At 49.3% G+C, this 12,702-nt stretch overlaps 1 protein-coding gene across 2 annotated transcripts in view; it reads left to right on the top strand.

The window, feature by feature from the left end:
• The window catches only part of kank2 (KN motif and ankyrin repeat domains 2), a 154,772-nt gene that overhangs the window by 31,042 nt on the left and 111,028 nt on the right, over nucleotides 1–12,702 (top strand). The gene's annotated exons all lie outside the window — the stretch shown is intronic.

Genomic DNA, 12,702 nt, shown 5'->3' with positions numbered 1-12,702 from the left:
ATTATGAAGGGAATAGATAAGATAGAAGCAAGGAGGTTGTTTCCACCGGCAGGTGAAACTAGAACTAGAGGGCATGGTCTCAAAATAAGGGGGAGCAGATTTAGGACTAAGTTGAGGAGGAACTTCTTCACCCAAAGGGTTATGAATCTGTGGAATTCCCTGCCCAGTGAAGCAGTTGAGGCTACCTCATTGAATGTTTTTAAGGCAGGGATAGATAAATTTTTGAATAGGAAAGGAATTAAGGGTTATGGTGAGTGGGCGGGTAAGTGGAGCTGAGTCCACGAAAAGACCAGCCATGATCTTACTGAATGGCGGAGCAGGCTCGAGGGGCCAGATGGCCTACTCCTGCTCCTAGTTCTTATGTTCTTATGTTCCAACACTCTCTTGGCTGTTTGACCACCCACCGTTCACCCTCAATAAACCAGAGCCCACCCAAAACTCTGCTGCCTGTATTCCAACTCACACCATGTCCTGTTCAACCATCGCCACTGCACTCGCGAACCCACATTAGTTTCCAGCCTGCCAACACCTTGCTCTCTCTCACCTTTGTGTCGAAATCCCTCTCTCACCTCTCCCCTCCCACCTGTCTCTGTAACCTCCTCCAGCCTTACAACAGTCCAGACACTCCAAACCCATCCAATTCTGCCATCACTCGCTCTCATCTTCATCTCAGTCTGGGTGCTGTACCTTGTGCATAAGCTCAGGAATTGCCATCTCCCCCTCCTCCTTCAACCCAGCTTTTGATTTCCCAAATCTTCTCCAGTGACGCGGCACAGTGGTTAGCACTGCTGCCTCACAGCGCCAGGGACCCGGGTTCGATTCCGGCCTCGGGTCACTGTCTGTGTGTGGAGTTTGCACCTTCTGCCCGTGTCTGCGTGGGTTTCCTCCAGGTGCTCCGGTTTCCTTTCACAGTCCGAAAGATGTGCAGGTTAGGTTGATTGGCCCTTAGTGTTCTGGGATGCGTAGGTTAGAGGGATTAGCGGGGTAAATATGTGGGGTTACGGGTTTAGGGCCTGGGTGGGATTGTGATCGGTGCAGACTCGATGGGCCGAATGGCCTCCTCCTGCACTGTAGGATTCTATGATTCTATCCATTCTTATCTGATAATACTCCTGTGAAGCACCTTGTGACATTTCCTGACACTAAAGGCATTATGTTAATACAAGGCAATGGTAATGTGGTCTTGGAGGAAGATCGATTGTCCCCAAGCTATACTTTTAACTGAAGACATTTGCAAACATTTTGACAGTGGGAATATTCTTCCCGTTAATGCTCGACTTGATGTAACAGGGCTGGACGATTGTGCTTTGATCTGTCAGTTATGGAATTGCTTCTCTCTTTCAATAGTCTACTGTATTGAGTGTTTGACATTCAGGTAACCCTGTGTAGTAACTTCTCATGATGTGGAGATGCCGGCGTTGGACTGGGGTGAACACAGTAAGAGTTTTAACAACACCAGGTTAAAGTCCAACAGGTTTATTTGGTAGCAAATACCATTCGCTTTCGGAGCGCTGCTCCTTCGTCAGATGGAGTGGAAATGTGTCACTTCTCTACAGAGTGTCACGGTGGCACAGTGGTTAGCACTGCTGCCTCACAGAGCCAGGGACCTGGGTTCAATTCTGCCCTTGGGTGACTGTGTGGAGTTTGCATGTTCTCTCTGTGCGTGGGTTTCCTCCCACACTCCAAAGATGTGTGGGTTAGGTTGATTGGCCATGGAAAATTGTCCCTTCGTGTTAGCGGGACTAGTAAGGTAGATATGTGAGGTTACGGGGATAGGGCCTGGGTGGGATTGTGGTCTGTGCAGACTTGATGGGCCAAATGGCCTCCTTCTGCAGTCTAGGGATTTTATGATTCTATTCTGTGATTCTACATTGGGTTCTCATTCTGAGACATATCTCGTGCTCTTCAGCCATCGCCCTGCGTTTCATTAACACTGTCATTGCCAAGCTCTCTGCCATCACTACCTTGAGAGTCACCATTAACCAAAGGCTTACCAAAACAAACCATACCAACATAGTGCCTGTAACAAGAGGGCTGAGGTTGGATATTCTGTGATAGCTGGCTCCCCTTCTGACCCCTTAAAGGTAGGGGTCAGGGAAGGCGGTGGTGTAGTGGTACTGTCACTGCACTAATAATCCAGAGACCCACGGTAACACTCTCGGGGTCCTGATTCAAATCCAACCAAGGCAGATGGTGAAATTTGAATGAATTAAAAATCTAATGACGACCATTGTCAGTTGTCAAATGTATGGTTATAAATATGGCTAGTTCAGATAAACCTTTGGTCAATGGTGACCCTCAAGGTATTGATGGCAGGGTACTTGGCTATGACAATGCTAACCATCTGGCTCAATTTCGAGAAGGAAATTTGCCGTCCTTACCTGGTCTGGCCTACATGTGACTCCAGAGCCACAGCAATGTGGTTGACTCTTAAATATCCTCTGGAATGGCTCCAGTTCAAGAGGGATGGGCACTAAATGCTGGCCCAGCCAGCGACACCCACATCCCATGAATGAATAACAAAAACAAATCCATGAAACTTCAAGTAGTCAAGATTTTGATGGAATACCGGCATGTTATGGTTGCAGTTTACACACTCTACATGTTGCATTGTAGCACCCTAACAACTAACAGTCCCTTCCTCTCCTGTTAACCAAATTAGGGCAAGGGAGGAAATCTTGTGCAGCCTGTCATTATCTTCAAGTTTCCTTCGAAACAATCCGCCCCAACTTCCATCACAGAATCTAAATCCTGGAATCTAGTCCCTAATGCTACTGAATCCATGAGTTGCAGTGGGATCAGGAACAAGGCCCAGACCCACCTTCTCACAGCAGCTAAAATGGCAGCCTTGCCAGCCTCACCCATTACCTTGAGAGCAATTAATTTTTTTTAAAATGGTGCATGATCCATGTGCAGGTTGGGTCCAGTGTGAATTGTTACCCAAGACCCGTACTAAAAATTCCATCTGTAGACCCTAAGACTTGTGAAGAGGTGCTTAAGCGTGACACAAACTCACATGCAGAAAAGAACATGTCAAGGTTTTGACCATTTGATCAGAGCTGGAAAAAGACAGAGATCTTTTCCAGAGGGCAAAGTAAAGGACAGCAAAAAAGAGGGGTTGACCTAGGTCGAGTTTGGGCGGCACAGTGGTTAGCACTGCTGCCACACAGCGCCAGGGACCCGGGTTCAATTCTGGCTTCGAATGTGCAGAGTTTGCATGTTCTCCCCGTGTCTGCATGGGTTTCCGCCGGGTGCTCCGGGTTCTTCCCACAGTTCGAAAGACGCCCTGGTTAGGTGCATTGGCCACACTAAATTGTCCCTTGTCTAAAGATATGTAGGTTAGGTGGATTGGACATGCTAAATTGCCCCTTAGTGTCAGGGGATCTGGCAGGGTAAATACGTGGGATTACGGGGATAGAGCTGAGTGGGATTGTTATTGGTGCAGGCTCGATGGGCCAAATGGCCGCCTCCTGCACTGTAGGGATTCTATGGCCGGTACTTTACGACCTTGCTTGGGCGAGGCTTGTGAAATCCCACCCGAGGCCAACGGGGAACTCAGTTCCGCGAGCCTCACCCGCCCGGGATGGTAAAATTCCGGCCTGTGAGTTGGATGACAGATGTCACAGGCGAGCTACAGTCGATGTGCGAGGACAGCGTTGGACAGGCGAGCTTGACATAACACAAATCCCCTGGTGGGAGTAGCAGCAGCAGCACCATTCGTTTATCGAGATTTCTGTTACTCAAAGAGTTAATGAATGTTAAAATAAAGAGAGTGTGGTCTGGAAAAGAGGATTGGCCACAACCTACCTGATTGATCCACTGCCCAGAAATGTCGGTTTAATTCCATGACTTTACAGTACATGGCAGGCTCTGTGAGCCAACAGTAATGGATAGTCTGGCTTGGTCTGTTGTGAGCACTCGTGTTCAGAGAGGGGCTCCAGGCAGCTTGGGTCCAGAAGGGGAGTGGGGGGCGAGAGACGACGACCTGATGTAAGGTACGAGGGGTCACCATTGCATTGCCAACCTGCCTGTCCTTTCACTGGGCTCCACTGGGGAAAACAATTCCAATTTGGAGCTGAAACAATGGGAATTGGCAGCAATCTGGGAGGAGTAGCTCCTCTCTCCCCTGTTTGTTTCTCACAATTCGCCTCTCCATGTGTGCCACTCCTCTGACACATGGGGATAAAATGGGCTGACTGCTGCCAGAATCCCACTTTCCCCGTGCAATCCACCTTTCAGTCCAATTTCCTGAGGAGCGGTGTTCCAACAGCCTCCCTATAGAAATGAGGTTAACATGAACCTTTGAGGATGTGGATTACATTGTTCAAGAGCAGAATGTTCCGTGCACAACCTGCTTGCTGGTTCTGCTCGGTCTGTCGTTCACAAAGGATGGGGGGTGGTGGGGGGGGTGGGGGTGGGGGGGGCACCTGCTTCACTCCGGAGCACTGAGACCAGTTTTAGCATCGCTGTAGCTTGTTCTGAGTTTAACTAACACTGGAGGCAAATTCAACAGAGCCAGCTGGGCTGCTGCCTCCTGAGCTAATGTCAGTTTAGCTGTGGCCTGTGTTCTGAGCTTCTGGTAAGATCCGTTTATGGTATGTGAGCATTGCTGGGTGGGCCACCATGTATTATACATCCCTAATTGCCCTTGAGAAGGTGGTGGTGAGCTGCTGCCTTCAGCCTCTGCAGTCCGTGTGGTGTAGGTGTACCCACAGTGCTGTTAGGGTCGGAGTTCCAGGATTATGACCCAGCGACAGTGAAGGAACGGCCGATGTATTTGCAAGCCAGGATGGTGAGTTTCTTGGAAGGGAACTTGCAGGTGGTGGTGTTCCCAGGTATCTGCTGCCCTTGTCCTTGGAGATGGTAATGGTCGTGGGTCTGGAAAATGCTGCCTAAAGAGCCCATGTCCTGCCCTTGGCCCCCCTGCGTCCTGCCCTTGGCCCCCCTGCGTCCTGCCCTTGGCCCCCCTGCGTCCTGCCCTTGGCCCCCCCTGCGTCCTGCCCTTGGCCCCCCTGCGTCCTGCCCTTGGCCCCCCTGCGTCCTGCCCTTGGCCCCCCCGCGTCCCGCCCTTGGGGCCCCCCCGCGTCCTGCCCTTGGGGCCCCCCCCGCGTCCTGCCCTTGGGGCCCCCCCCGCGTCCTGCCCTTGCCCCCCCCGCGTCCTGCCCTTGGCCCCATGTCCTGAGACATGGCTGGCTGTGGCCTGTCAGTATACTGCAGACTGTGTTCTGATCCAAGTGCGCTGAGCTAAGCCATGTGGTCTGAACTGAACTCCACCTGACGAAGGAGCAGTGCTCCGAAAGCTAATGGTATTTGCTACCAAATAAACCTGTTGCACTTTAGCCTGGTGTTGTTAAAACTCTTACTGTCTGAACTGAGGCCATCATTCTGAGCCAGGGCCCATGTGGAGGATGTCTCTTTGGGGCTGTTACTCGAGGGTAAAATGTGACTGAGACCCGACCTTGCTCTTTACAGAAAAGTGAGAGTTTAATGCGAGCGTGTAAAGCTGCCGTTAAGTTTGGTGCAGTTGTCCAAGAGCTGAAGGTGATGATGGGTTTGGATGTGATTAGTTGTGATGGTGTCTAAATTTGGAAAGTGAGGATCCGTCTTGTCAGACAGTGGATGTTGAGATTGAATGACGCAGATGCTGAGGCTCGCTTGACTCCTCTTGGCAATCGGGCTTCGATGTGAAAGCTGGCCTGGAATGTCTCCAAGCAAACGGGAGGAGTGTCGTTCCACTCATTGTCCTAGTGACGGGCCGCCCTCCACTCAGTCACCTCACCAGGGTCAACAACACTCCCTGTGGGGAATCACAGTCCATTTCCTCCTCATTTCTATTGTTCAATTTGATTTTAAAGGTCACCGGATGACAAACCCACAGGTTTTGCCTGAGTGAATTACATCTCACCTAGTGAAGAAGGACCATATCGAAGAGTGTTACAGTGAGGGGTGTGGGGTATATCAGTGTTACAGTGAGGGGTATATCAGTGTTACAGTGAGGGGTGTGGGGTATATCAGTGTTACAGTGAGGGGTGTTGGGTATATCAGTGTTAAAGTGTGGGGTATATCAGTGTTACAGTGAGGGGTGTGGGGTATATCAGAGTGTTACAGTGAGGGGTGTGGGGTATATCAGTGTTACAGTGAGGGGTATATCAGTGTTACAGTGAGGGGTGTGGGGTATATCAGTGTTACAGTGAGGGGTGTTGGGTATATCAGTGTTACAGTGTGGGGTATATCAGTGTTACAGTGAGGGGTGTGGGGTATATCAGAGTGTTACAGTGAGGGGTGTGGGGTATATCAGTGTTACAGTGTGGGGTATATCAGTGTTACAGTGAGGGGTGTGGGGTGTATCAGAGAGTGTTACAGTGAGGAGTGTGGGATATATCAGAGAGTGTTACAGTGAGGGGTGTGGGGTGTATCAGAGTGTTACAGTGAGGGGTGTGGGATATATCAGAGAGTGTTACAGTGAGGGGTGTGGGGTGTATCAGAGAGTGTTACAGTGAGGGGTGTGGGGTATATCAGAGTGTTACAGTGAAGGGTGTGGGGTGTATCAGATAGTGTTACAGTGAGGGGTGTGGGGTATATCAGAGTGTTACAGTGAAGGGTGTGGGGTGTATCAGAGTGTTACAGTGAGGGGTGTGGGATATATCAGAGAGTGTCACAGTGAGGGGTGTGGGGTATATCAGAGTGTTACAGTGAAGGGTGTGGGGTGTATCAGAGTGTTACAGTGAGGGGTGTGGGGTATATCAGAGTGTTACAGTGAGGGGTGTGGGGTATATCAGAGTGTTACAGTGAGGGGTGTGGGATATATCAGAGAGTGTTACAGTGAGGGGTGTGGGGTATATCAGAGAGTGTTACAGTGAAGGGTGTGGGGTATATCAGAGTGTTACAGTGAGTGGTGTGGGGTATATCAGAGTGTTACAGTGAGTGGTGTGGGGTGTATCAGAGTGTTACAGTGAGGGGTGTGGGGTATATCAGAGTGTTACAGTGAGTGGTGTGGGGTATATCAGAGAGTGTTACAGTGAGTGGTGTGGGGTGTATCAGAGTGTTACAGTGAGGGGTGTGGGGTATATCAGAGTGTTACAGTGAGTGGTGTGGGGTATATCAGAGTGTTACAGTGAGGGGTGTGGGGTATATCAGAGTGTTACAGTGAGGGGTGTGGGGTATATCAGAGAGTGTTACAGTGAGTGGTGTGGGGTGTATCAGAGAGTGTTACAGTGAAGGGTGTGGGGTATATCAGAGTGTTACAGTGAGTGGTGTGGGGTGTATCAGAGAGTGTTACAGTGAAGGGTGTAGGGTATATCAGAGTGTTACAGTGAGGGGTGTGGGGTATGTCAGAGAGTGTTACAGTGAGTGGTGTGGGGTGTATCAGAGAGTGTTACAGTGAAGGGTGTGGGGTATATCAGAGTGTTACAGTGAGTGGTGTGGGGTGTATCAGAGAGTGTTACAGTGAAGGGTGTAGGGTATATCAGAGTGTTACAGTGAGTGGTGTGGGGTATATCAGAGTGTTACAGTGAAGGGTGTGGGGTATATCAGAGTGTTACAGTGAGTGGTGTGGGGTATATCAGAGTGTTACAGTGAGTGGTGTGGGGTGTATCAGAGTGTTACAGTGAGGGGTGTGGGGTATATCAGAGTGTTACAGTGAGTGGTGTGGGGTATATCAGAGAGTGTTACAGTGAGTGGTGTGGGGTGTATCAGAGTGTTACAGTGAGGGGTGTGGGGTATATCAGAGTGTTACAGTGAGTGGTGTGGGGTATATCAGAGTGTTACAGTGAAGGGTGTAGGGTATATCAGAGTGTTACAGTGAGTGGTGTGGGGTGTATCAGAGAGTGTTACAGTGAAGGGTGTGGGGTATATCAGAGTGTTACAGTGAGTGGTGTGGGGTGTATCAGAGAGTGTTACAGTGAAGGGTGTAGGGTATATCAGAGTGTTACAGTGAGTTGTGTGGGGTATATCAGAGAGTGTTACAGTGAGGGGTGTGGGGTGTATCAGAGAGTGTTACAGTGAGGGGTGTGGGGTGTATCAGAGAGTGTTACAGTGAAGGGTGTAGGGTATATCAGAGTGTTACAGTGAGTGGTGTGGGGTATATCAGAGAGTGTTACAGTGAGTTGTGTGGGGTATATCAGAGAGTGTTACAGTGAGGGGTGTGGGGTGTATCAGAGAGTGTTACAGTGAAGGGTGTAGGGTATATCAGAGTGTTACAGTGAGTGGTGTGGGGTATATCAGAGAGTGTTACAGTGAGTTGTGTGGGGTATATCAGAGAGTGTTACAGTGAGGGGTGTGGGGTGTATCAGAGAGTGTTACAGTGAGGGGTGTGGGGTACATCGGAGGGTGTTACAATGAATAAACTGGGGCCGTGTGACTTTATAATGATTTACATGTGATGGTGTGAGCTGTGTGTTTTATTTAATGGTCAGGAGTCGATGAGCACTATGTTCCATGATGCTGGACTCGCAGATCGTTTGGAATGCTCTGAATTAATCTCTGGACAAACACGAATCTTCCCAGCTGATGTGCTCCGACCTCTGTCCTGTCTGGCATTCGTCACGCCTGTCATGGTGCCCCATACTGTAACTGGTCTCAGCACAGACTTAAAGTGTTTGTTTGACTTGTCATTAATCTGCTGGGATGCTAAGTGGAGTCTCACAGGGTGGTCTACTGCTGAATCTGTCGTTTGTTATGTTGATTTTAACATTCAGTGATATCCCGGAAATGCTCAGCAAATGTTGCATCTGAAAGATGAAGGACTGATGTGTTACTTCAGGGATAAATATTGGCCTGGGACACCAAGGAGAACTCCCTACTCTTCAAATGGGATCTTGTACACTGGCTTGAGGGAGCAGCTGGAGGCTCGGTTTAGTGGCCTTTCCCACACTGCTACCCACCAGTTACCCTTGCAGCTTAGGAGGAAGTTCAGCAATGATCACCTTTGGGTGTTTTTCCCAGCTCTGCGGACAGCTGTGGAAAGGGAATGTGTTTGAGACAGTGAACAGTTTATGGGCGGCACGGTGGCACAGTGGTTAGCACTGCTGCCTCACAGCGCCAGTGATTGGGTTCGATTCCAGCCTTGATTGTGTGTGGAGTTTGCACATTCTCCCCATGTTGGCGTAGATTTCTTCCGGGTGCTTGGGTTTCCTCCCACTGTCCGAAGATGTGTAGATTAGGTGGATTGGCCATGCTAAATTGTCCCTTAGTGTCCAAAAATGTGTAGGTTAGGTGGATTGACCATGTTAAATTACCCCTTAGTGTCCAAAGATGTGCAGGTTAGGTGGATTGGCCATGTTAAATTGCTCCTTAGTGTCCAAAGATGTGTAGGTTAGGTGGATTGGCCATGCTAAATTTCCCCTTAGTCTCAGAGGGGCTTAGCAGAGTAAATACCTGGGGTTATGGGTTTGGCCCTGGGTGGCATTGTTATTGGTTCAGACTCAATGGGCCGAATAGCCTCCTTCTGCACTGTAGGGATGCTATGATTCTATGAGTTCAGAAACCTTTCTTCAAGATAAAACCATAAGAGTAGGTGAAGGGACATGGGATCAAACAAGTTCTCCCACACCCCTCCTGGAGCAATCAGCAGTATGGAATGGAGTACTAGGAAAGTTTTTGGAGTAACCTATGCGACTGTGGGGAGCTGTTTTCCTCATTGGATGGTTATCCCAGAAGAACATAAGAAATAGGAGCAGGAGTAGGCCATCTAGCCCCTCGAGCCTGCTCCGCCATTCAATAAGATCATGGCTGATCTGATAGTGGGTTCTGATAGAAGAGGCTCCCTCATTTGTATTGATCTTGTAAGTATTGAGAAGGGGTGGGATTCTGGATTGTTGTGTGTTACAGCTTTGAGCAGGGAGTGGCTTGGGGCGGGTCAGGCTTCCTCACTGAGAGAATGTGGAGTCTGTAAGACTGTATCAACAATACATCCAACTCCTTGAGCCTGTTCTGCCATGAAATGATGACCGATCTGCATCTTAACTCTGACCAGCCTCCATGGTTCCAGATCTCTTCATAATGGTGCCTTTTGTTTATTTATTTATTAGTGTCACAAGTAGGCTTACACTAACACTGCAATGAAGTTACTGTGAAAATCCCCTAGTCGCTACACTCTGGCGGCTGTTTGGGTACACTGAGGGAGAATTTAGCACGGCCAATGCACCCTAACCAGCACGTCTTTGGACTGTGGGAGGAAACCAGAGCACCCGGAGGGAACCCACGCAGACACGGGGAGAATGTGCAAAACTCTGCACAGGCAGTGACCCAAGCAGGGAATCGAACCCGGGTCCCAGGCGCAGTGAGGCAGCAGTGCTAGCACTGTGCCACCCCAATAATATCCAATACCCTATCAACTTCAAGTTTTGAAATTCCCAATTAATCCCCCCCCCCTCCCCCACTCAGCCACAATAGCCTTTTGGGGGCGGCTATTTCAAACTTCCATTGCGTTTTATGTGAAGAAGTGTTTCCTCGCATCACCCATTAACAACCTAGCCCTAATTCTTGTTGTTGTCAATCTACCCCTTCGACTATGTTCATCATCATTAACAGTTCGATTAGATCGTTGTTTAATCTTGTATACCCAAGGAAATGCAAGCCTCATCAATGCAACTTATCAGGGCGGCACGGTAGCACAGTGGTTAGCACTGCTTCTTCACAGCGCCAGGGACCCCGGTTCAATTCCTGGTGTGGGTCACTGTCTGTGCGGAGTCTGCACGTTCTCTCCGTGTCTGCGTGGGTTTCCTCCGGGTGCTCCGATTTCCTCCCACAGATCGAAAGACATGCTGGTTAGGTGCATTGGCTATGCTAAATGCTCCCTCAGTGTACCCGAATAGGCGCCGGAGAGTGGAAACTGGGGGATTTTCACAGTGACTTCATTGCAGTGTTAATGTAAGCCTTACTTGTGACTAATAAATAAACATCAACTTTTTACTTTGTCCTCATAATTTAACCCTTTCTTCCCTGGTATCATTCTGCACTGCACCCCACCCAAGGACAATATATCCTTCTTGAGGTGGGATACCCAGAACTGAAAGCATTTAGTCAATTCATCTTCTTGCGTAAGGTCCTGATGCAGCCAAGGCACTCCAAGCTCTGGTCGGATGGTGGTGCGACCTTAAACCAGGCTGTGTCTGTGGCAAAAGCCTCCAACCGTTCTCAAAATCACTCTCTCGGCTTGTTGCATGTCCCGCTGGCCGGAGTAACTTGAAGCTCAGTACCTTCTGAGCACTGCACAATGGAAGTTTCCGGTGTGAGGCTAGCCAGTTAGCAGGATCTGTGCAGTCGGCTGGCCAGATGGAATGGTGGAGGGGTGGGGTCCTTGTCCACTGTGGTGGCTGCGCTCCAGGTTAGAACAGCTGCGATGACTGGGACTGTGCTCAGGCGATTGAATGTTTGAGGCTTTGGCAGCAAGAGTGTTATGGAAACCATCCATCTGCTGTTTAATACAGTTGAAGAATTGCAGAAACAAACTCCACAACAGGCCGAGCGGGATCCTGGGTGTGAAGAACAGGGCGGAGAATGTGGAAGGATGGTTGCTGAGGGATGGTTGGCCAGTGAGACTACAATGACATGAAACATGTCAGAAGATTAAGATCCATTTCCTCGATGTGATGAAGGTTTTTTTACAGTGCCCCCGATCTCAAACTGAGTTTTGATTTACTGTAAATCTGTTTAAGTTTATTTATTAGTGTCACAAGCAGGCTTACATTAACACTGCAATGAAGTTACTGTGAAAACCCCCTACTCGCCACACTCTGGCGCCTGTTCGGGTACACTAAGGGGGAATTTAGCACGGCCAATGCACCCTAATCAGCGCGTCTTTCGGACTGTGGGAGGAAACCGGAGCACCCGGAGGAAACCCACACAGACACGGGGAGAACGTGCAGACTCCGCACAAACAATGACCCAAGCCGGGAATCGAACCTGGGTCCCTGGCGCTGTGAGGCAGCAGTGCTAACCACTGTGCCACCGAGCCACCCACTTTATGTTTTAAAAGCAAATTTCACCGCATATTTTGCAACTGAGGAACAATTGAAAGAATCTTTCATTTCTATAGCGCCTTTCACAACTTCAGGATGCCCCAATGTGCTTTCCAACCAATCAGTAATTGTTCAAATGTAGACGTGTAGGAAATAAGACAGTCAGTTTACACACAGAAAGCTCCCACTGGGAGCCCAACTCCCCTACTCTTGCCCAAAATAGGGAAGTCAATAAAATGGAGAATGTATGATGTTAGTAAGTGAGCAAAGGTTTCCTCCGGAATGGTCCCTGCTTTCTCTGTGCAAGGGATGAGGCGCAGAGATCTATAGCCCCACTATATTGCAATCTCGAGGTTCACCCTTTCAATTAACACTGGAAAACTCATTACCAGACAGCTGTCCGCGCATTCCCAATCCCAGCACCTCACAACTTCCCATTCCTGGAGAAATCTCCTCGCACATTCCCATTCTCAGCACCCCACAACATCCCATTCCCGGAGAAATCACATTCTCAATGATGTCACTCCACAGATTCCCATTCCTGGAGAAATCTCCCACACATTCCCATCCCCACAACTTTCCAATCCCAGAGAAACGTCCTCCCATTCCCAGAGTGAGCTCTCAGCAGAGGTCACTTCCAAGAGATTTTACTTGGGCAGAAACAGTTTTCATTTCTGTGGAGTCAAGAGCTTCTATTTAATATTCTTTGACCCGTTACTGAGGGAAGGTCAGCCTTCACCAC

This window comes from Mustelus asterias, chromosome 19 (assembly GCF_964213995.1).
Source record: "Mustelus asterias chromosome 19, sMusAst1.hap1.1, whole genome shotgun sequence".
Lineage (NCBI taxonomy): Eukaryota > Metazoa > Chordata > Chondrichthyes > Carcharhiniformes > Triakidae > Mustelus > Mustelus asterias.
The sequence above is the reverse complement of the archived record's forward strand: the minus strand, read 5'-3'. Positions and strand labels throughout refer to the sequence as shown.